Here is a 26197-nt window from a genome sequence, read left to right on the forward strand (position 1 = left end):
AGTTGGGTGTGCTTTGCCTTCGGCACGGGCACAACCTTTGTTCTCTCACATATATATTTATTGTGAGAATGCTGTTAAGCATTCTCACTATTGCTTTTCAACTTCTCAGTTCTTCCGCCGTTTTTTGGCCTTTAACTCGTTCTGCATACTTTAACCGATTCCTACAACTTTTGTATCAAAACGTTCAGCTCCTTCAGGAGATGATGGCTATGACTTTTGGTATTTCTCACTTTTATACTTTTTAAGACATTAAGGTTTTTGTGCAAATTATTCTCCCATTAAAAGTAATGGTAAATCCTTTCAAATCATTAAAAAGCTTCCTCCTCTTTCAAACGTAACTACTTCAGCTTACTTTCAGCTAGAGACACCATTCAACCTTTAAAATGTTCACAAGACATTCAGCTATTCCCAAATGATTCAGCTTTTTCAAATGTTCAGCCAATTTTGAATTATGACAGTTTGAAATACATTAAAATGTTTGCTCCTTCTTGATTTTTATGAATGAGCAGCAAGCAGAGTGTTTTTCTGATATTCAACTAATTTGTCAAACAAATTCCTCTAACGTTCATATAGTTTAACTTACAGAAACAAGTTATACCTTAAAATGTAGGAAAAATTGTCCTCTTTCAGCCAATGTAACTACTAAAGAGCTCACATTTACAGATTTTCAGCTATGAGCCTTGAAGCGAGAGCAGCCTTTCAAATTCTCTCACTAACTTCAATGGAGAGGTGAGTAAAATCAGTCAGAGAAAGCAAGAAGGAACAAGATTTTGAAACTGCCGATAGAGTCGTATTTCTGACCGCACAGACATATAAAGGACATCTCTGGTTTCGGCAGAGTCTTGGGTCTCGGAAAATATCCTTATATTTTGGATTGGACGTATAGTTTTGCGTCTAGGTCAACTTGTTTGAGGTGTGGATGCTAGGTAAATGTTCGTTTTTCTCTCTGCCTAGCTCGTTAGCTATCACAGCTGCGCCATCACCGTGGCAACCAAACAAACAAGCACCAGGAAAGCAAAAGGAACACGTTTTTGAAACTGCAGGTAGAGTCGTATTTCTGACTGCACAGACATATAAAGAATATCTCTGGTTTCGGCAGAGTCTTGGGTCTCGGAAAATATCCTTATATTTTGGATTGGACGTATAGTTTTGCGTCTAGGTCAACTTGTTTGAGGTGTGGATGCTAGGTAAATGTTCGTTTTTCTCTCTGCCTAGCTCGTTAGCTATCACAGCTGCGCCATCACCGTGGCAACCAAACAAACAAGCACCAGGAAAGCAAAAGGAACACGTTTTTGAAACTGCAGGTAGAGTCGTATTTCTGACTGCACAGACATATAAAGAATATCTCTGGTTTCGGCAGAGTCTTGGGTCTCGGAAAATATCCTTATATTTTGGATTGGACGTACAGTTTTGCGTCTAGGTTATCTTGTTTGAGGTGTGGATTCTAGCTACATTTCTCTTATTCTCTGCCCTCAGCGCATTAGCAATCATAGCTGCACCATCACCGTAACGACAGACACGCACCACTTGACCATGAGAAACACGATTACTAGCAATTGTCGGTTTATGCCAATAATACGATTACTCCGTTTACATGTGTAATTAGTTATGCGATTACTCAATAAACACGTCTACATGATTCTTTTTTATTAATCGTTGTATGCTCCACGGACAAAACTTGCACCATCATCCTTCTGCAACAAAGTGTCGCTGTGTCTTCCTGTATCGGCCCTACTGCTGTATGTTTCATTCCATCAACACATTGAATCCAACTAAGAAAGCCGAGTAAACGCATAGGCTACATCTGCTACTGCTAATACTATCCCAACTATAATTTAATCTGTTAAAACGATAATATTCTTGTTACGACTAGCTAGCCTACTTCTTCTGTTTAACAGTTCATCTTTCAGCTTCTCCCACATTGTAGGCTATTTTAGCTCTTAGCTTTGTTAAGATGATGCAGTTCAGCTTCCACACTGCCTCTTTTGTGTGACTCACACATTTTTGAAATTCATTTCAGCTTGCGGGTATTTTCTAATTTCTCACTTTTATACTTTTTCAAATATTAAGGTTTTTGTGCAAATTATTCTCCCTTTAAAAGTAATGGTAAATCCTTTCAAATCATTGTTGGAATGCTGCTCCAGTCCCTTTCAAAAATACCTTTCGGTTGCTTTGAAGCTTCAGCTTATAACTTTCTACTAAATTTTCACTATTTTCAGCTTTTTTAGCATGGTCAGCTATCCCCATTCAGGTTTTCAGCATTCTCACTGCTGTTTCGCAGGAACAGCCGTTTCTAGTTATTATTTATTTTTGCCCCCCTAAATCTTTGTCAATATTTGGCCTACATAGACAACCTAGGTGTCAAAAGTTTCGTCTTGGTAGCGATTGAGTTGCTTCTATTGGAATTTACGTTCCGTTGCATGGTTTAGGCTGAAGTTAAGTTTTTGTGGCGAAAAGTGAAGCTAACGGTGGCTAATTTGCTAGCCACAGTCACTGACGTTACTAACGTCACTACGTCACTAACGTCACGAAAACACGCGTGACTACCTTTGGCAGAACATTCGTTTTGCATCTGTTAACTTGGGGGATAGCTAGGCTAACTATAGCTTTACTGCAAGGCAGCTGCAGAAACGCCACAAGCAAAGAGGCCAGGGTGATAACTATTTACTCATTTTACTTTGTGATATGACACACAATTGTCATGTGTAATGTACAGTATAAGCTGATATTATTAAGGAAGTACATCTACTTTCGGAAACAGTAGTCTACTATTTCACTGAAGTATTAGCATCATGACATTAGCCTGTGTTTCCCGGGCAACACATACTACAGTGGTCTATGATGTAGCGTTATCTGTTTTCAATCGTTAAAATAAACATTCCTCACATATACATTTTCGTTGTAGGATTTATTCTGAAATTAGTAAACGATTTGTTGGTGAAATTACCATTACCTGTGGTTTCAAACCAGTGTAGCTCACTGCAACGCTGTAGCTTACGTGAGACACACTACAAAAACATCTACACTACACAGCTGTTTAGGAAGTCAAACGGCGACAGAACATGTTCGGCACTCCCCTTACTTAAATCAAAAGTCTATCTAACTACTAACCTGAACTTCATTGCCACAGCCTAAACGTTGTCAATCTGTTCATGAAAATAATTAATTTCAGCTTAAACCGTACAACGGAACGTTAAATCCAATTCAACCAACGCAATCGCTACCAAGACGAACACAGCAGTAGTCTAGTACTGTGCCGTAGTAGTACAATTTACCGGGGCAGCTTCTCCACACAGGGCTATATCGCATTTTGCGTTGTTACTGACAATGATCGCTACCAGTGAGCTTTTTATGAATGAGCGATTTTCCACTAAATAAATGTCAAGCTTATTTACGTTTTGGGGGGCATATTTTCAGTTAGCAGATGGTACTGTTTGAATCGCGATTCTATCTTCTACTGCCGGGTAACGTCGTAGAATTATCTTCAAAGGGGGTTCTTTATTAATGAATGAATGCAATGAGTAGGCTAAATGCCTGAAATTATCATGAGAAGGGAAAAACTTAAAATGACGTTTAAGTCATAGAGATTAGGTCAATTTTTACACCGGTCTGCCAAATGTATTAGTTTTGATTCAACGATGAGGCTGCCTCTTGCAGGGGAAATGAGAAGACATCTATTTCATTCTACACTTCACTCGTATTTTCAGTTGTAAATGAGCAGCAAAAAAAAAAAGCTTTTAAATCTATGTCATCTTTATAAATAATAAGTATGCATTTTTATATAACATATACAGAAATATCAGTTGTAAAAATGTCATTCAAAAACGGACCCCTGTGCAACCTACGCAAGCAAGCACACCCTACAATTTCCCCAGAAATTGTACCCTCTCTAGTTGGGTGTGCTCAAGCCTTCGGCGAGAGCACAACCTTTGTTCTCTCACATATATATTATTATTATTCTTTTTGCCCGCCTAAAACTCAGTCAATTTTTGGCCTACATAGACAAAGTAGGTGTCAAAAGTTTCGTCTTGGTAGCGATTGAGTTGCTTCTATTGGAATTTACGTTCCGTTGCATGGTTTAGGCTGAAGTTAAGTTTTTGTGGCGAAAAGTGAAGCTAACGGTGGCTAATTTGCTAGCCACAGTCACTGACGTTACTAACGTCACTACGTCACTAACGTCACGAAAACACGCGTGACTACCTTTGGCAGAACATTCGTTTTGCATCTGTTAACTTGGGGGATAGCTAGGCTAACTATAGCTTTACTGCAAGGCAGCTGCAGAAACGCCACAAGCAAAGAGGCCAGGGTGATAACTATTTACTCATTTTACTTTGTGATATGACACACAATTGTCATGTGTAATGTACAGTATAAGCTGATATTATTAAGGAAGTACATCTACTTTCGGAAACAGTAGTCTACTATTTCACTGAAGTATTAGCATCATGACATTAGCCTGTGTTTCCCGGGCAACACATACTACAGTGGTCTATGATGTAGCGTTATCTGTTTTCAATCGTTAAAATAAACATTCCTCACATATACATTTTCGTTGTAGGATTTATTCTGAAATTAGTAAACGATTTGTTGGTGAAATTACCATTACCTGTGGTTTCAAACCAGTGTAGCTCACTGCAACGCTGTAGCTTACGTGAGACACACTACAAAAACATCTACACTACACAGCTGTTTAGGAAGTCAAACGGCGACAGAACATGTTCGGCACTCCCCTTACTTAAATCAAAAGTCTATCTAACTACTAACCTGAACTTCATTGCCACAGCCTAAACGTTGTCAATCTGTTCATGAAAATAATTAATTTCAGCTTAAACCGTACAACGGAACGTTAAATCCAATTCAACCAACGCAATCGCTACCAAGACGAACACAGCAGTAGTCTAGTACTGTGCCGTAGTAGTACAATTTACCGGGGCAGCTTCTCCACACAGGGCTATATCGCATTTTGCGTTGTTACTGACAATGATCGCTACCAGTGAGCTTTTTATGAATGAGCGATTTTCCACTAAATAAATGTCAAGCTTATTTACGTTTTGGGGGGCATATTTTCAGTTAGCAGATGGTACTGTTTGAATCGCGATTCTATCTTCTACTGCCGGGTAACGTCGTAGAATTATCTTCAAAGGGGGTTCTTTATTAATGAATGAATGCAATGAGTAGGCTAAATGCCTGAAATTATCATGAGAAGGGAAAAACTTAAAATGACGTTTAAGTCATAGAGATTAGGTCAATTTTTACACCGGTCTGCCAAATGTATTAGTTTTGATTCAACGATGAGGCTGCCTCTTGCAGGGGAAATGAGAAGACATCTATTTCATTCTACACTTCACTCGTATTTTCAGTTGTAAATGAGCAGCAAAAAAAAAAAGCTTTTAAATCTATGTCATCTTTATAAATAATAAGTATGCATTTTTATATAACATATACAGAAATATCAGTTGTAAAAATGTCATTCAAAAACGGACCCCTGTGCAACCTACGCAAGCAAGCACACCCTACAATTTCCCCAGAAATTGTACCCTCTCTAGTTGGGTGTGCTCAAGCCTTCGGCGAGAGCACAACCTTTGTTCTCTCACATATATATTATTATTATTCTTTTTGCCCGCCTAAAACTCAGTCAATTTTTGGCCTACATAGACAAAGTAGGTGTCAAAAGTTTCGTCTTGGTAGCGATTGAGTTGCTTCTATTGGAATTTACGTTCCGTTGCATGGTTTAGGCTGAAGTTAAGTTTTTGTGGCGAAAAGTGAAGCTAACGGTGGCTAATTTGCTAGCCACAGTCACTGACGTTACTAACGTCACTACGTCACTAACGTCACGAAAACACGCGTGACTACCTTTGGCAGAACATTCGTTTTGCATCTGTTAACTTGGGGGATAGCTAGGCTAACTATAGCTTTACTGCAAGGCAGCTGCAGAAACGCCACAAGCAAAGAGGCCAGGGTGATAACTATTTACTCATTTTACTTTGTGATATGACACACAATTGTCATGTGTAATGTACAGTATAAGCTGATATTATTAAGGAAGTACATCTACTTTCGGAAACAGTAGTCTACTATTTCACTGAAGTATTAGCATCATGACATTAGCCTGTGTTGCCCGGGCAACACATACTACAGTGGTCTATGATGTAGCGTTATCTGTTTTCAATCGTTAAAATAAACATTCCTCACATATACATTTTCGTTGTAGGATTTATTCTGAAATTAGTAAACGATTTGTTGGTGAAATTACCATTACCTGTGGTTTCAAACCAGTGTAGCTCACTGCAACGCTGTAGCTTACGTGAGACACACTACAAAAACATCTACACTACACAGCTGTTTAGGAAGTCAAACGGCGACAGAACATGTTCGGCACTCCCCTTACTTAAATCAAAAGTCTATCTAACTACTAACCTGAACTTCATTGCCACAGCCTAAACGTTGTCAATCTGTTCATGAAAATAATTAATTTCAGCTTAAACCGTACAACGGAACGTTAAATCCAATTCAACCAACGCAATCGCTACCAAGACGAACACAGCAGTAGTCTAGTACTGTGCCGTAGTAGTACAATTTACCGGGGCAGCTTCTCCACACAGGGCTATATCGCATTTTGCGTTGTTACTGACAATGATCGCTACCAGTGAGCTTTTTATGAATGAGCGATTTTCCACTAAATAAATGTCAAGCTTATTTACGTTTTGGGGGGCATATTTTCCGTTAGCAGATGGTACTGTTTGAATCGCGATTCCATCTTCTACTGCCGGGCAACGTCATAGAATAATCTTCAAAGGGGGTTCTTTATTAATGAATGAATGCAATGAGTAGGCTAAATGCCTGAAAATATCATGAGAAGGGAAAAACTTAAAATGATGTTTAAGTCATAGAGATTAGGTCAATTTTTACACCGGTCTGCCCAATTTATTCGTTTTGTTTCAACGATGAGGCTGCCTCTTGCAGGGGAAATGAGAAGACATCTATTTCATTCTACACTTCACTCGTATTTTCAGTTGTAAATGAGCAGCAAAAAAAAAATGCTTTTAAATCTATGTCATCTTTATAAATAATAAGTATGCATTTTTATGTAAAATATACAGAAATATCAGTTGTAAAAATGTCATTCAAAAACGGACCCCTGTGCAACCGACGCAAGCAAGCACACCCTACAATTTCCCCAGAAATTGTACCCTCTCTAGTTATTATTAGGGTTCCTCCGGTAGGAGAACCCTATTGTTATTGGTGGTATTATTATTATGTTTTACCCATGGGAGTCAATGGCAGCCCCTAGAATAGTACCGTAAAAAGTTGTGAAATTTGGCATGTTGAAACTGCAGACCATTAGTAACTACCATACCAAACATGGGCCATGTGAGACAATAGGTGGCGCTACAGGCCACGCCCCAATATGTCAATTTTCAAATTGATGCCATTTGCAGGCCATAAGTCCCAAAATTCTGAAATTCATTACATATGCCTTATTTCTCATGAGGAATAAAAAAGCCTCAAGAAGCTATAACGGCCGCCATATTGAATTTGTCTGTACAATAAAGATTAAGGAAATGCGTTTTTTCCCTACTCCTCCTACATTTTTGGTCGAATTTTCTTCAAAATTGCCATAGATGATATCCAGACTGAGCCTCACAAAAGTTATCGTAGGGATTTCTGATTTTCAAAACCGTTTGTCCGGTAGAGCCAATCAAAATCTGCAACAAAGCAACCAAACAGGACGTTTGGTCAAATCTCAGCAAATCTTTGAGATATCAACACCAAACTTGGTATGTCACGTGGAAGACACTACAACATGTTACCATGTGCAAAGGCAACTTCATACCTCTAAAAATGATTGATATAAAGCAAATTGAATTTATTGCTAATGCTAAAATAATGCTTTACACATCCGCCGGCCAAAAACTGATACTCTGATTCAATCACTAGTTCATATGAAGACTCTTGAGAAAGTTGAGTACACAAATCTGAGAAAAAGTTGACTGTAACATGAAAACTCGATTTTTAGTGAATATTTGAAACATGCATGCTTGGCTAATTTCTAGGGCTGTTTCCCCAAATCCTCTCTCCCTTTGCTCCTGTGCGCGCGTGCTCCACATTCTCACACACACAAGGGGCCAGAGCCCCTTGACACACGCGCGAGCTTGGTACACGCACAAGAAGACGACCATTTTATTTTATCGTTGGAGAACTCCTGCAGCCCTCAGAGATTTTCATTGTTACATTTGACAGTGAGTAATAAGATCCTACAATGGCAGTACAAAACATGTATTTTAGCGTTTGTATTCGTATGATAACTTGAAGACTTTTATACTGTCGTAAACAGGATAGCAGCTAATCTATCTAGGCTAGCTGAGCTAAGGATATCTCTTTGTACAGACAGTATTACAGGCTAGCAAGTCGTAAAATCTTTAACATTATACTTGCTTCTGTGAGACGCGTTTGAAATTTGTATACTGTGCGTAACTATGCGGTTGGGTTGTTCTATTTTTACATGTCATTGTTGATGTAATTTAAATTAGTACGGTGAGTTCCAAATGTGTCTTTCTATTAAACACTGCAGCGTGTATTACACAATGATCATTTGTGGTGCGGCGTTTATTTGAAGGCAACGTTTAATTAGTAAGACAGATTCAGTGAATTGTAGTTGCAGTGCGGCCATACACAAACAAATAGACAAGGAGGTCAAACAAATGCCGAGCAAGCTATAACCCTTAAGGCTAGTTTTTGCTTTTGTGGACGGCGTTTCAAATTTATGTACTGTACGTACCTACGGTTGGGTTATTCTATCTTTAGCTACATGTCATTGTTGATGTAATTTTGTTTGTTCGTTCCAAGTTTTTCTGACGGTCTTCACATCGTAAGTTATTCTTTTCCAAACTGTAGCTAGGTAGCCTAGTTTGCTGCACAGATAGAGCTACCTAGCATTAAACAAGTAGCAATGGTACCATGGTTGTTTTGCTTGCTAGCTTTGTTTGGGTTCATGGTTTGATCGTTTAGGAGTTCCATTGAAAGCCTATAGAGCTACAATACGTTTGTAATCGGCATGTTGTACTATGCTGCACGATTTCCCATATCTTGATAACATTTTATATTTGTATCAATTTTATACACTAAATTGCCAAAGTATTCGCTCGGTTGCCTTTACACGCTCATGAACGTGAGTGACATCTCATTCTTAAACCATAGGATATGATGTCGGACCACCCTTTGTAGCTATAATAGTTTCAACTCGTCTAGGAAGGCTTTCCACAAGGTTTAAGAGGTTTATGGAAATGTTTTACCATTCTTCCAGAAGTGCATTTGTGAGGTCCAACATTGATGTGGAACAAGAAGGTTTGGCTCGCAGTCCCTGCTCTAATTCATCCCAAAGGTGTTGTATTGGGTTGAGGTCAGGACTGTGTGCAGGCCACTCAAGTTCGTCCACACCAATCTCGCTCATCCATGTGTTTATGGGCCTTGCTTTGTGCACTGTTGCACAGTCATGTTAGAACAGGAAGGGGCCATCTCCAAACTGTTCCCACAAAGTTTGGAGCATGAAATTGTCAAAATGTTGGTGAATTATTGCATTTCAGGAAATTAACTTATGGGTAGGAAATATTTAATGGATTGGGCTCGGCGGGGTATTTTGTCATCCATCCATTCCTACTCCATGCTCTTGATTATGTAATTGACCTACAGGTACATCTTCTAGGCTATGTTTATTTGTTTTAATTTTCTAATGTGAGTCAGTGGCTTGGCAGTATTTTAACAGTAAGGTTTGGTTATTTGTGTTAAACTGTGATGATTCTTTTGGTGAAACATGAATTTAAAGTAAAAACCATTTGCAAGATAAATTGTTCTCAATTGGTCTTAATTTGTATTTATAGTCGAGTCCGTTTCTCTGTTTACATTTTACAGACTTAAATTTGAATGTAGACAGTGTAAATTGAATAAAGGTAAATAATGGATGTCTAAATATTTTTTTTAAGTACAGAGATTGGTGTTTTGAGAATCCTAACCATTTCAATATTTTCTTAAAGGTCTGTATACTAGAACTGTTGAGTATGAAGTTATGATAATGTAAGACTATGAAATTGTTAAGCAGTAGTGTGGTATGTTACATTTCATAGTTTTTGATGGTTTTTCTATGTGTTTTTTAGATGCCATGTTCCAGCAAGAGATCCAGGGACCAAGGATCCACTGTTGAGGTTAGACTTCCTTGTGGGAAAAAATGCTAAACCAGTGTGTTTAAGTGATAATATTAATTGAGAAAAATGAATGTGAATGAGCATTTTTAACAACGTCTTTGTTACGGACCCATGTTTAAAATGTCCTAATTCAGTCTGTATAGTTGTGGTTGTGTGTTTTTTCTTTTCTCCCCTCTTTCTTTCTATTCGCTGCATGCAGGTATGGTCTAGTCAGCGTTTGTTGGCGGTTGGCTATCAGTCTCCCTATCTCGTGATTGGCAATCAGCCGCGCACTTCCAATCAGCGGTTTAGTTGTCAACATAAAATTACCACACTGGTCAGCTGTTTCAGAGATTGCTTTGGAAATTGCTTGTTTAGAGAGTTGTCAAGTCAGAGAGACTTCTTGTTGAAATCATTGTAAATGTTGTTATTATTTTGTTAGAATGGTTTGCTTCATAGTGAACCCTTTTAATAGAGCAGTTAGTGGTGCAGCGTTTATTCGAGGGTGGCGTTCATTCAAGGGCAACGTTTAATTGGTAAGAGAGATTCAGTGAATTGTAGCTGCAGTGCAGCCATAGACAAACACAGAATAGACAAGGAAGTCAAACAAAAGCCCAGTGTAAAATGTATGCCGCGCGTGTCTCTACTTTGTGTACAAATCTGACGCAGCATGCCGTAACATTCTTACACTTTAGCTTTCAAACAGAAACCTGTGCAGAAAGCACTCACCACCAGCAACAGATCTATAGCACGCAAACTTGGTGTTGATGAAAAGCACATTCAGGAATGGTTAAGTCAGCTACTTCGCCATATTGTATACAATATGTATAACTATCTATAGGCCTGAATGCAATTGTCGCAATTGCATTATAATAATGTATAATTTTTTTTCAAGCAATGTCTTAATTTAGAATTATATAATTGTATTCAGAATTATTACGTGACTTTATTTTGAAGGCCTTTTGGGACGCTCATGAGTGAGAGAGTCGACAACCTAACAGCAAGCGAAGCACAGACAATTTAAAGCTCTGATAAAAGTTTCAAGTTCAAGTTTATTATCATATACTCATAAACAGCATTTATAAGTAATGAAATTCTTTGTGCTCAATGTCCGTTCAACTTGCAGAATAAAAAAATTAAATACTAAAGAATGGAGAAAAAGGGTAGAAAAAATAAGAAAAATTGTAGTGCAAAAAGATATTTCAAGGACAGTTCAGCATCCTGATGGCATGTGTGAGAAAACTATCCCTGTATCTGCTGGTACAGGACCTTATACTCTTGTATCGCCTTCCAGAAGGCAGGAGGGAGAAAAGACTGTGGCAGGGATGACTAGGGTCAGAAATGATCCACTTGGCCTTTCTCCTGAACCGCTGGCTGTAAAGGTCCTGAATGGATGGTAATGCAGTCCTTGTAATACGCTGTGCAGATTTGACCACTCTTTGTAGTGTCTTCCTGTCCTGGGCAGTGCTGTTGCCAAACCATGTTGTAATGCCACCAGTCAGTATGCTCTCAATGGTGCACCGGTAAAAATTGGTCAGTATAGTGCAGTCCATGCCAAATTTCCACAGTCGCCGCTGAAAAAAGAGCCTCTGTTTCGCTGTCCTTGTAACCACACCAATATGGTGGTCCAGCTCAGATCCTCACTGATGTTGATACCAAAAAAGGTATCAAAAGGGCACAGCTGTGCCCTCGATGTGAATGGGTGCATGTTCTCCCTGCAGCCGCCTGTAGTCCACTATCAACTCCTTGGTTTTTGCTACATTAAGCAACAGGCTGTTATGCTGACACCAGGATGTCATTGTTGCCACCTCTGCTCTGTAGGCAGACTCATCACCATTCTTGATGCAGCCGATAATGGTGGTGTCATGAGCAAACATAATGATAGTGTTGGAGCTGTTTGTGGCTGCACAACCATAGGTGAACAGAGAGTACAACAGTGGGCTTAACACACAACTCTGTGGGGCACCAGTGCTGAGTGTTAGACTGGTGGGGTGATGTTACCTAACCGTACTGCCTGTGTCCTGTCCAGCTGCACATGGAAGGACTGATGTTCGGTCCTGTAGTTTTATGATGAGCCTGGATGGTACTATGGTGTTGAAAACGGAGCTGAAGTCGATGAAGAGCATCCGCACGTATATGTTGTTCTGATCCAAGTGAAAGAGAGCAGTGGTCAAGGCCAAAGCTACAACATCATCTGTAGACCTGTTCGGCCTATATGCAAACTGGAGTGGGTCTAATGCAGGTGACAGGCAGGATGTAATGTGGTCTTTGACTAACGTCTCAAAGCATTTCATCACAACAGGGCGGTAATCATTGAGACAGCTCACTGATGGTTTCTTAGAGACTGGGATGATGGTGGCCCCCTTGAACCTATTGGGGACGACAGACTGCGACAGGGAGAGGTTAAAGATGTCAATGAACACCTCTGCCAGTTCAGGAGCACAGGCCTTGAGAACACAGCCAGGGATGTTGTCAGGTCCTGGAGCTTTATGCACATTCACTCTAAGTGATAAGTTTAAGGTTGTTATAGAGGTTGTTAGCAATCTAAGGAAACCTCTATTCCCTTGTGTAGGCTACAGCATGCAGCCAACAAAGTATGTTGTTTTGTGTCTGTATTTGACTTTGGTGAATGTTATTTACATGCTGCGCATGTCATTGCATGTTCATATTAAGCTAATGTGGTCTTTATTTTCTCATTACAGCGTGAGTTTAGTTTTAACGGTGGATTTGGAGAAAAAGCTTCAAATAAATCTGTAGCAAGAAAGACACTTGTGCCTGCCAGTGTTTCATGGGATAATAGTATGCTACACTTGTAAATTACTTGTGTAATAAATACTGTGTTTTAATTTAACCAATTAAATAACCGTTTTCTGATTTTTGTGGGGAGGCGTTTAATCGAAGGTGCCATTTATTACACAATGTTCATTTTTGGTGCAGCGTTTATTCAAGGTCAACGTTTAATCAAAGAAAAACTGTAGTTTTCTTCCCAGCATGGGAAGGCCAAAGGATGTTTACAATTGTAGTAGGCCATTGATATGTTTTAAAAGTTCAGGGATGTAATTTGTTGGATAAGAAGCCCCCATCCCCCACTCCAGAGACAATTGATGACAGAGAGGTGCTGACATTAAGTTAAACATAGTCATGCGTTAAAGAGTAGAGTAAAAAATAGAGACAAAATGTGTACATGGATGTTGAAACTCAGTGCTCTGAGTTTGTGCATGTCAGTTTAGACAAACGTAGCCTTTTAAACCTCTAGGTTTAATTCTCTCTTTTATACATTTAAAGTTGGATTTGACATTTAACAGACATTTAATCATTTAGCAAGTTGTTTGACTCAAAAACCATAACGAAGTACATATGGTGTAAAAAATCTGCAGTCAAATTTGGCGAAATTGCTAGCTTGGATGTTATCTTTACATATAGATGGGTTGGTGGTTACAAACAATGAGGATGCGCACGCAGCTTCAAGGCAGAACAATGCCTACCATTTCACCTCTAGTTTATATGTTCCCACCCCCCCCCCCCCCTTCTGAATAAAGTTAGATTGATCTGATTTGTTTATCTGTTGCTATGAAAACCATTTTAGCCAAGCTAACTAACATTGTTTTTAGCTAGCTGACATTACCATTCAATCACTAACAAAACACGAATAGAAATACTTTGCTAACAGTCCTCACGTGTAATCAAAAGCTTGTAGTGAGATCACATGCATGACCCCCCGAGACAAGCTTTCATGTTTGCATCGCTAGCATCTCGTCATATTACACAGCCGGAAGACAGCTAGATAATAAATATTGTAGCGTCAGCGCCCTTGGGTACCCAGCATGCAGTGCACACCAAAAACGCAAATAGCTGTGGAAAATAGTTTGGTTACAACAGCTGTGCAAGGGATTTCAGTTGTTGTGTTCGTTCACTTAAATGTGTGTAATGTTATTGTTTTTTACTTAAGATAATACTGTTGGTCACCCTGATTGTGCATGTTGTGTAGTTTAATGGGATCAGAGAGTCTGACCATGACAAAGTATTGTCAAGCTGCTGTACCATCACAAGGTACACTTGCTAACAGCTGGACATTAGCTATACCTTGGTCCAGTTCTCTACATGACTCTTGTCAGTTGTTTGACTGAGACTCTAGAGAGAGCTCAATTCAAGTAGAGTTCTAATAGCCATGGTCTTCTAACCAGTTTCAGTTTTGAAAACAGTGTGACTGTGTATGGTATGTTTTTTGGGCTACTTCTAATGGCATGACCTGCGCTGGGATAGAGGGAAACAGCATGGATGGGGAAAGTGTGTGGGCAGAGCAAGCAGTAGTAGTACATAACCTACACACTTCCTTTAGTGAAGTGTATCCTCACTTTCATAAAGTTATTGTTGTAATCAAAGCTTTTAAAGAATGGATCTCTGCATGATGGGCCTGACCAGAGCACAGGTGGCCTGACACAACACGCTTCAAAGTTGTCTCTTTCAAAAGGGTGGAATTTTAACCCTGTCAGTCCAACATGTCTAAAAGTTGGTACGCATGCCTTATTGCCAATGGGGAACAAATAAGTCTCAAGAACCCATAATGTCGGCAGCATGGATATTTCTCTACAGTGACAATTTGTGAAGAATTTCAAAAAATGACTTCAAATCAGCCATTGATCCAATTGTCTTGAAATGTTGTGTACATGTATGAAATACATGTCTGTGTCATGTCAATTTTGTAATGGTTTGCAATGCTGAGGAGGAACCCGCCATTGCTGCCTGCAGCTATATTTATTATTTCTTTTTGCCCCTAAAACTCAGTCAATATTTGGCCTACATAGACAACCTAGGTGTCAAAAGTTTCGTCTTGGTAGCCATTGAGTTGCTTCTATTGGGATTTACGTCCCGTTGCATGGTTTAAGTGGAAATTAAGTTTTTGTGTCGAAAAGTGAAGCTAACGGTGGCTAACTTGCTAGCCACAGTCAATGACGCTACTTACGTCACTAACGTCACGAAAACTCGCGTGACTACCTCTAGCAGAACATTAGTTTAGCAGCTCGTTAACTTCTGGGAGATAGCTAAGCTAACTGCTTTACTGCAAGGCAGCTTCAGAAACGCCACAAGCAAAGAGGCCAGGGTGATAACTATTTACTAATTTTACTTTCTGATATGACACACAATTGTGACGTGTAATGTACAATATAAGCTGATTTTATTAAGGAAGTACATCTACTTTCGGAAACAGTAGTCTACTATGTCACTGAAGTATTAGCATCATGACATTAGCCTCTGTTGCCCGGGCAACACATTCTACAGTGGTCTATGATGCATCTGGTTTCAATCGTTAAAATAAACATTCCTCACAAATACATTTTCGTTGTAGGATTTATTATGACATTACATTACAAGTAAACGATTTGTGGGTGAAATTATCATTACCTGTGGTTTCAAACCAGTGTTGCTCACTGAAACGCTGTAGCCTACGCGAGACACTACAAAAACATCTACAGCTGTAGGAAGTCAAACTGCGACAGAACATGTTCGGCACTCCCCTTACTTAAATCAAAAATCTATCTAACTACTAACCTTAACTTCATTGCCACAGCCTAAACTTTGTCAATCTGTTCATGAAAATAATTAATTTCAGCCTAAACCGTACAACGGAACGTTACATCCAATTCAACCAACGCAATCGCTACCAAGACGAACACAGCAGTAGTCTAGTACTGTACTGTAGTAGTACAATTTACCGGGGCAGCTTCTCCACACAGGGCTATATCGCATTTTGCGTTGTTACTGACAATGATCGCTACCAGTGAGCTTTTTATGAAAGCGATTTTCCACTAAATGAATTATCAAGCTTATTTACGTTTTTGGGGGCATATTTTCAGTTAGCAGCTTTTGAATCGCGATTCCATCTTCTACTGCCGGTAACGTCGTAGAATAATCTTCAAAGGGGGTTCTTTATTCATGAATGAATGCAATATGAGTAGGCTAAATTCCTTAAAATATCACGAGAAGGGAAAAACTTAAAAGGACGTTTAAGTCATAGAGATTAGGTCAATTTTTACACCGGTCTGCCAAATGTATTCGTTTTGATTTAACGATGAGGCTGCCTCTTGCAGGTGAAATAAGACATCTATTTCATTCTACACTTCACTCGTATTTTCAGTTGTAAATGAGCAGCAAAAAAAATGCTTTTAAATCTATAATCTTTATAAATAATAAGTATGCATTTTTATATAAAGTATACAGAAATATCAGTTGGAAAAATGTCATTCAAAAACGGACCCCTGTGCAACCGACGCAAGCAAGCACACCCTACAATTTCCCCAGAAATTGTACCCTCTCTAGTTTGTGTTGTAGTTCTGTAATGGCGGCGGAGAAAGATGCGAGCGAAGCCATTCGGTCCGTTGTGGCAACGCTGCCGAATATCCATAAGCTAAAGCCGGAGCAAGAACAAGTTTTGCTGAGTTTTGATGGTAGCCATGATGTTGAGGCCCTCCTGCCCACAGGGTTCGGGAACAGTTTGATTTTCCAGCTACGGCAGCTAGCTCTCTTACAGTAGTGGTGAAGGAATTGGCTAAGGCGAACGCTAGCGATTGGTTATGGCAGATCAGAGTGGCTCTAGGCAGATCCAATAGTCTTAAACTTCAACAGAGTACCCACCCACAAGGAAGTCAACGCTTGTCAATGGAGCGAGCCCAGACTCTCTGTACAAATGACATGTACGAGAGTCTGGTTAGGACCAGGCTACTGCTATGCGCCCTCTGCTGACATCCTGAATATGTGACTGTCAAGCTTGTGGGAGCAACTTCCGGGTCACAACACAAAAATCTATGCAAAATTGAGAAAGAAGATTTCCACACACTATTTTACTTCCCGATTCCCATGTTTAAGCACATCAAAGAAAATCAGATAATGGGTCGTTTTTTCGTTTTCCGTTTTCTATTATCAAAACAGAAAACGGAAAATGGGTCGTTTTCCGTTTTTGGTTTTACTATTTCTAAATGGTAGTCGGGAAACAGCTTGTTTCCTGATTTTGGTTTTCTTATTTCAAAACGAAAATCCACTGGCCGCAAAGTACACGGACCCATCTGCTGTGGTGGAGTTTGATCATTCGTGGCTTGACCCTTGTGTTATCTTCGGGTCATTCTGACCCATCAGTCATTGTGACCCACCGTCGTATTGCGACAACTTTACCGCATACAAAAACAAAATGAGGAATTTTATTTTAACCGTCGGGCTGTCTTAGACCCCCCACATTGCGAAGGTTAAAAGAAAATGCTATTTATTGTTTTTGTATTGGGTAAAATTGGGTAAACACAACGATGGTTCGTTGTGAACCTTTGGGTCATGTGACCCGAAGGCAGCACGAGGGTTAACTTGATAGCGTACAATATCTGGGGAAATTGTGGGGTGTGCTTGCGTCGGTTGCAGATGGGTGTTTTTGAAACTTATATTGTACAAGTCCTATTTGGGTATGCATACTTATTATTTATGAAGATTACATAGACAAAAATGTTTACATTTGTTGCTGTTCATTTACACTTCTAAAATAATAAGAGTATATGACACAGTGTTCTCTCTATATATATTTTTTTCTATATCAGCCTCCTTCAATCCTGGTCATTGATCCTGGTTCGATATAGGCCGACGTTTCATCTATATGGAAACAAATTATGAGGTTGAACGGATTGAATGGGCGAAAACGGGACACAATTTCCCCTCATCTGTTGTTAAAGTGTGTCAATCTAGGTGGAGAAGGATACAAGTTTAAATGCCAGACCAAGGGGGTGTTCCATCAACGTTGCTAACGCAAGTCTCGCTAACACGAGTAAGTCTCACTTGGGTAAACGTCAAGTTCGACTTAAGCCTCAAGCCGTTCCAGTAACGTTCCGTTCCACTAACAGTCAACGGTAATTCCTGGGCTGCCAACTTTTCCTTTTTCTTTTTGTAAAAAGTTACTGTTTACAACGTTAGCTTGGCTACTTGTTTGGCATTGCCTTTTCAGCGTGAGATATAAGGTGTGGCGTGAGAGCGTGAGAAATGGTTGAAATGTGTGTCACATGGCGAAACCGTGAGAGTTGGCAGCTCTTTAATTCAAGATAGACCTCAATAAGCTGTTGCCGCAATTAACACTGCAAGGGAGATTTGTCAAACCACTACGACCGTTAAAATGCGTAAATTGTAGGCCTACAAAATCTACTTAACATAACTATATAGTTAGGCCTACTGATAATTAGTGTAATTTGATGAGCTGTCTGAAACCGTTCTGACAGTATGGCTCAATATTCTCAACAGGAGATTGAGAATAATAGTTCCAAAAAGAACGTGGCAGCAATTGAAAATTGTAGGATAACATTCAAAACACTGAAGAAGGCCATGGTTAATTGTTAGAATGCTGCTTCAGCATTCCAAGTATTGTTCTTTTAATCTTTAATCAACTTATTATTTTTCTTCTATTTCTTCCGTGGCACCTTTCAGCGCCTTCAAATCTTCAGTTATTAAAACCGTTCAGCTATCAAAAAATTCAGCGGTTTCAGGCCATGGGTGCTGTGACTTTTCAGCTTTGTACCTCTTATGCTTGAATTAATATAAATCAATATTCATAATATTTTTAACATGGGTTTCCAATGGAGTTTTCTTTCAAATCCTCTCAAACTTCTTTAAACTTCTTAAAACTTCCAAATCCTTCTTCTTCCTCAATCTTTCAGAGCCACCATTTAAACTTTAAAATGTTGACAAAACCCTAAACTATTTTTTAATAATTCAGCTTTTTGATATCTATTCAACTTTTTTCAATATCACTGATTATGAAATTATGATGATTATTATCGATCCAAATTACAGCACAAAGGAGTTCGCTAAAATATTGGTGGGGACAATTTTGTCATCTTAAAATATTGGTGGGGACTAGTACCTAGCGTCCCCCCCTAAATCTACGCCCATGGGCACCGGTGTGAGTGGTAATTTACCCCGAAAAGTGATCCCCATTTCGGTAGCTCTGTTTAAAGTTTTGTATCGCTTCCTGTTTCTCGGTGATGCGCGTGCGCGTGTTAAACTGATATGCACGTGTTCCCCTAGTCAGTACCTATCCAAAAAGTCTTCCCTGATGTTTCTACGAGGTTCCTAACTGGAGATGCATGTAAATGAAGACCATTTCCCAGCTTTGAATGCACGTTTCCAGCTTCAGAGAAAAGGGGCCTTAAAATTCACAGTTTTGCGCCTAAACATGGGATTTTGCTGGGGACAGTTTCTAAATTCAAGTTGGAATAAGGGGCACCGGTGTGAGTGGTAATTTCCCCCGAAAAAGTGATACCCAATTCGTTAGCTCTGTTTAAAGTTTTGTTTCGTTCGCAGCGTCAAGTTAATGCGCGTGCATGTGTCAAACTTGACATGCACGTGTTCCCCTAGTCCATACCTATCCAACGAGTCTTCCCTGATGATTCTACGAGGTTCCTAACTCGAGATGCATGTAAATGAAGACCATTTCACCAACCGTCTCTGGAGGAGGGGATCCCTCTCTGAATTGCTCCTCCCAAGGTTTCTTCCATTTTTTTCTCCTGTTGAGAGTTTTTTGGGAGTTTTTCCTTGTCTTCCTTGAGGGTTTAGGTTGGTTGAGGGGCAGTTCTATGGGCATATGTGAAGCCCTCTGTGACATGCTTGCGTGTAAAAAGGGCTATACAAATAAATTTGATTTGATTTCCCAGCTTTGAATGCACGTTTCCAGCTTCAGAGAAAAATTGCCTTAAAATTCACAATTTTTTTTTGAACGTGGTATTTTGCTGGGGACGGATTCTAAATTCAAGATAGAATAAGGGGCACCGGTGTGAGTTGTTATTTTCCCAGAATAAATGATCCCCAGTTCGGTAGCTCTGTTTAAAGTTTTGTATCACTTCCCGTTTCGCGGTGATGCACGTGCACGTGTCAAACTTCATATGCACGTATTCCCCTTGTCCATACCTATCCAACAAGTCTTCCCTGATGATTCTACGAGGTTCCTAACTGTAGATGCCTGTACATGAACCCAATTTCCCAGCTTTGAATGCACTCTCCCAGCTTCAGAGAAGAAGTGCCTTAAAATTCACAGTTATTCGCCCGAACCTCGGATTTTGCTGGGGACGGTTTCTAAATTCAAGTTAGAATAAGGGGCCGGTGTGAGTTGTTATTTTCCCAGAATAAATGATCCCCAGTTCGGTAGCTCTGTTTAAAGTCTTGTTTCGCTTCCCGTTTTCGTTGCGTAGCACCGATTTCGCTGAGGATAGTTTTGTACACCGAGTTAGAGTGGGGCGCATTTCGGGTCCCGGTTTTCCGTGAGCCCCCCGTTAATACCTTTCGAATGAGCCTATTTTGATCAAAATCCGTTGGGCGGAACCGAAAATGAGCTCGAAAACCCCTTTTCCCAGCTTCCCAATGCATTTCCCAGTTTCTGATTTACAAGCGTATAATTGTCGCGGCCCCCAGTCCACCAGACAGCTAGCATTGAGTATTTAAGTCATCCTGGAAAAAGACATGCAAGTGAATGAAAGATGACTTATGGTTCCTGGGGGCTTATCCAGGAGACCTATGAAGCCGTTTTTGAAACAGGCTTGAAGGGACATTTTTATGTGCATTTTCCCATTGCACGGGCGAAATTGTACCCACCATGAGAGGCACTCGGGCTGGATACCTGAGGAGGCATGAGACCCCCCCGCCCCTGGAGGTAATTTTTTTCTTTTTCTCCAAGCGCCTCCTTCACTCTCGGGCGCCCCAGAGTGATGCCCCCCGACACCCACACTTCCCGGGGGGCCCCCCGTATACCGGAAACGGCCGGTGGGGCCGCTTAAAAAACAAACGTTTTTCACCGTTTTGAAGCCCCGGCAAGGGCTAGACCCGTACCCCGACCCCAGGCACCTGCGAGCGTGCCTCGCACTCAGGGAAAGGAACAAGGATCAACAAGATTACAATACTATACCCGCCCCGCAATACATGAGACCTCAATTGAGGAGACATGCCAGCCCGGAGTAAGTAGAGAAACATTATCGAGTATGCCCAAGTGCAGGGATCGGTCTTGCCTGACTGAACTTGCGCTAAGCTTGATTTGTTTTCAGTCATTCCAATGTCAGGATCATACTCACAATTGTAACTTAAATGTACAAACTTCCTTTCCATGCTGACAAGTAGCTTGGAAACAAACTGTTCCCAATGCAGATGAATCGTCACAAATCATTTTTCAACTAAGACAGAGACAGTCGTTCACAAATTTATTTGTATTTCCCTTTAGAAACATTCTTACAAAAGGTCTTTGCATGTATCTAATTCAACAAAGCCAACAGACTGAAACCAAGTGATTATGAAGACCACAGTGTCAACGGGAATCAATTCTGTATATAGAAAGTACAGTATGAATAGTATAAAACAGTATCAGGGTTTCCCGCAGCACTTTGCTGTTAACCCTCGTGCTGCCTTCGGGTCACATGACCCAAAGGTTCATAACGAACCATCATTGTGTTTACCCAATTTTACCCAATACAAAACCAAATAAAAATACTTTTCTTTTAACCTTCGCAATGTGGGGGGTCTGAGACAGCCCGACGGTTAAAAGAAAATGCTTCACTTTGTTTTTGTATGCGGTAAAGTTGTCGCAATACGACGGTGGGTCACAATGACTGATGGGTCAGAACGACCCGAGGAGAACACAAGGGTTAAGGCGGCCGCCTTAGCAACACACGCCTGCTGCCTTAACTACGTTGTTTTTAATTAGCGATATTCGCTGTGTCTTCGCCAGTTTTCTCCCTTTCATTCCAACGGCAGTCTCCCTTCACTAGAGAACTTTGTTTTTGGAGGAGAACTAACCACCCCCCTCCATCAGCAAATCTCACCCTACCACCTTGACTAACACATTTTTTGCGGGAAAACCTGAGTATGTAGGTGATCCAAGTCAATATAGACAGATTGAACATATTCAGGAGTCAGTGTCATCTGAAATATAATCAGTACAGTCTGAAAACCAAAAGCAAGTGATCACTTGGTGAGAGACACAGTAACCCTCTGCATCAGAACCACCAAGTCTGGTGTCCCTGGAAATGCTAATACATATTCAGGGTGTGATAAGAACAAACACGTCCCTCAAGAGCTCCTATACATTGGGGCGCCACATACATTGGGGCGGCTGTGGCTCAGGGGGGAGAGAGGGTTGTCTGTTAATCGCAAGGCTGGCAGTTCGATCCTCGACTCCTCCTAGGTCACGTGCCGAAGTATCCTTGAGCAAGACTCTGAACCCCAAGTTTCTCCCGATGGGCAGGCCAGCGCCTTGCATGGTAGCGTGCTGCCGTAGGTATGTGTGAGTGTGAGTATGAATGGGTGAATGAGAGGCAAACATTGTAAAGCACTTTGAGAGCCGCTAAGGTAGAAAAGTGCTCTATAAATGCAGTCCATTTACATTACCAGACACTTCTAACAAAACAAATGTAGTTTAAAATGTGAGTGAGTCATAGTTCTACCAACATTCTACGCAGTATGACACAGCTTCCCTCCATCACTACAGGGGTAAAGTATCTTTCCTTTGTCCTGTCATGTTGGACTGTAAAGCTGGTGTTACTGCATGTGCTGTCCCATTAGGTGTGGGCCAGGGGCCCGTTCTCCGTACGTTGCTTATTACATCCGAGATCAAATGACACATCCAAGATGACATCATCATGCTAATCATGATCTGGGTAATTTGGCTCTTCCAGCACCCTTGTTTTTTTATGATTAGTATAGCTGGATTGAGTTATGCGTTGGTCTAAAAGGGGGTATGTATCGATAGTAGAAACCTTGATCAGCAACGCTGCTGTTGGCTGCTCACATAAGTCTATGGCTGCTCACCATGGCCAAAAAGAGCGCCCAGTGTTTTCCGAAACAGAGCCAAACAGAGCAAGAGCTTGCTCGAAGGTTACTCCAAATTGGAAGATTTAATCAACACAGCAGGGAACACATCAAAGTCTGCAAAATCCAGGAGAGGGCTGGCAAAAAGTAGCAGACAAATTAAATGTAGTGACCACGTTAGATGTTTTATCGTTTACTACAGTAGGCTAGGCCTATTTGTCTTTGTATTTTCATAGTTACTTTGTTCATCATCTAATTAAATATAATTTAATGTGGTTCCAACAAATTAATGATGTAAATGACACTGTCACGAGGAAACCGATAGTTACTATACAAAAAGTATAGTAGCCTGTCTGGCTGTGCTAATTGAATCTGTCTATCACCCAATGTGCATTAATAGTAAATTCTTCTAATTATTTTTGCACCTTCTACAACAGGTTGTTGTCGTAAAAACAGACAAGACATGGCTGTGACAGATTTCCTGTATCACCTCTGCTTGTAAAGCCGCAATCAAATCTTGTTTACATAAAATAAGCCTGCTCCCGAGCAAGTTTACGGACCTCTTGCTATGACAGCAAGTACGAACAATCCAAGATCATGACAAATGGTCAACAATCAAATCCAGCTAACTGAGTTAGCGACGTACGGAGAAAGGGCCCCAGTAGTTCTTCCAGCCGTGGGTCTTACAGAAGTTCTCTCAGGTGGTGACTGCTGGGACAGCTTGGCCCCAGACATCACTGCTTTGAAGTTTCTCTATTGTGGATACACAGGTGAATGTTTCATTGGCTATTTGTTTCACATAGTCACAGTGAGGGCAGCTGTAGGGTTTCTCTCCTGTTTGGGTCCTGCAGTGAGCTCTAAAATTGCCAGCCTGGCTAAAGGATCGATCAAAGAGGTCACAACTGTAGGGCTTCTCTCCAGTGTGGGTCCTCATGTTAACTTTTACACAGCTTTTTTTCCTGCTTTTGGCAACAGAAATGGTGTTGCTAATAGCCGTGATTATATTTGTTTAATGTTATAAATTGCTATAGTTAAGCATAGTGAAGCCAACTAAATACAATATACAGTTAGGTCCATAAGTATTTGGACATTGACACAATTTTCATCATGTTGGCTCTGTATACCACCACAATGGATTTGAAATGAAACAATCAAGATGTGCTTTAAGTGCAGACTTTCAGCTTTAATTTCAGGGTATTTACATCCAAATCAGGTGAACGGTGTAGGAATTAAAACACATTTTATATGTGGCCCCCCCCTTTTTAAGGGACCAAAAATAATTGGACAAACTAACATAATCATAAATCTAATTGTCACTTTTAATACTTGGTTGCAAATCCTTTGCAGTCAATGACAGCCTGAAGTCTGGAACCCATAGACATCACCAGACGCTGGGTTTCGTCCCTGGTGATGCTCTGCCAGGCCTCTACTGCAACTGTCTTCAGTTCCTGCTTGTTCTTGGGGCATTTTCCCTTCAGTTTTGTCTTTAGCAAGTGAAATGCATGCTCAATTGGATTTAGGTCAGGTGATTGACTTGGCCATTGCAGAACATTCCACTTCTTTGCCTTAAAAAACTCTTTGGTTGCTTTCGCAGTATGCTTCGGGTCATTGTCCATCTGCACTGTGAAGCGCCGTCCTATGAGTTCTGAAGCATTTGGCTGAATCTGAGCAGATAATATTGCCAGAAACACTTCAGAATTCATCCTACTGCTTTTGTCAGCAGTCACATCATCGATAAATACAAGGGAACCAGTTCCATTGGCAGCCATACATGCCCACGCCATAACACTACCTCCACCATGCTTCACTGATGAGGTGGTATGCTTTGGATCATGAGCAGTTCCTTCCCTTCTCCATACTCTTCTCTTCCCATCATTCTGGTACAAGTTGATCTTGGTCTCATCTGTCCATAGGATGTTGTTCCAGAACTGTACAGGCTCTTTTAGATGTTTTTTGGCAAACTCTAATCTGGTCTTCCTGTTTTTGAGACTTACCAATGGTTTACATCTTGTGGTGAACCCTCTGTATTTACTCTGGTGAAGTCTTCTCTTAATTTTTGACTTTGACACAGATACGCCTACCTCCTGGAGAGTGTTCTTGATCTGGCCAACTGTTGTGAAGGGGTTTTTCTTCACCAGGGAAAGAATTCTTCTGTCATCCACCACAGTTGTTTTCCGTGGTCTTCCGGGTCTTTTGGTGTTGCTGAGCTCACCAGTGCGTTCTTTCTTTTTAAGAATGTACCAAACAGTTGATTGAGCCACACCTAATGTTTTTGCTATCTCTCTGATAGGTTTGTTTTGATTTTTCTTCGAACTACCTTAAAGAGAATGTTCATTTCAGTCAGTGGCGTGAAGGTCTGGAATAAACTTCAAAAAGAGCTGAAGCAAAGTCCAAGCATGAGGCTGTTTAAAAAAAGGCTCAAACGGGTGATTTTCAATAGGTACTGTGATGAAGAGTGGAGGTGAATGGTATCACTTCTCAGCACTGTTTATATGTGTGTATGCTATGTGTCTGTATGTGGTGCATTTAGGGGTGCTTGGCCCACTTCACTTCTCCTGGTCCTCTGTTGCTGCATCCTGAGACTGCAGTTGTTGATGTTTGGCTTCTCTCGCTGGGGGTTTGGGGAGGGTCTCTGTACTCTGTGTGCTGAGGTACAAGGGTGTGAATGTGTATTTAGGTGTGATTGTCTCACAAGGGCCTGCTGTAGCGTTGTTGTTATAGAGGTTGAATACAGTTTGGTATGTGGATATGTATGTACATGGATGTATGTACATATGTTTTTTTGTTTTTTTTGTTTTGTGAATTTTGGATAAAAGCATAGTATCAAACAGGAAGGTTGCTATAAGGGCATTTAGAAGTACATTTAGTCATTTAGCAGACGCTCTTATCCAGAGCGACTTACAGTAAGTACAGGGACATTCCCCCGATGCAAGTAGGGTGAAGTGCCTTGCCCAAGGACACAACGTCAGTTTGCATGACCGGGAATCGAACTGGCAACCTTCGTATTACTAGCCCGACTCCCTCACCGCTCAGCCAACTGACTCCCTAGTAGTAGAAGAGGTATGAATAAATACGTTTTGCTTCTTCATACCCCTTTTCAGACAATTTGTATGAATTCATGTCATATCTGAAGGTATATATACTTACAAGTTTATTCAATTGGAAATCTTGTTTAAATTATCAGTTTCTATTTATGTTCAAAATGT

At 40.5% G+C, this 26197-nt stretch overlaps 1 long non-coding RNA gene across 1 annotated transcript in view; it reads right to left on the bottom strand.

Annotated features, from left to right (window-relative positions):
* The window catches only part of LOC134008529 (uncharacterized), a 50051-nt gene extending 26046 nt beyond the window's left edge, over positions 1-24005 (bottom strand). The window contains exon 1 of the long non-coding RNA XR_009928138.1: positions 23895-24005. This is a non-coding gene — a long non-coding RNA (uncharacterized LOC134008529). The remainder of the gene's footprint in view (positions 1-23894) is intronic.
* Positions 24006-26197: the final 2192 nt, after the last annotated feature.

Source organism: Osmerus eperlanus, chromosome 22 (genome assembly GCF_963692335.1).
Source record: "Osmerus eperlanus chromosome 22, fOsmEpe2.1, whole genome shotgun sequence".
Lineage (NCBI taxonomy): Eukaryota > Metazoa > Chordata > Actinopteri > Osmeriformes > Osmeridae > Osmerus > Osmerus eperlanus.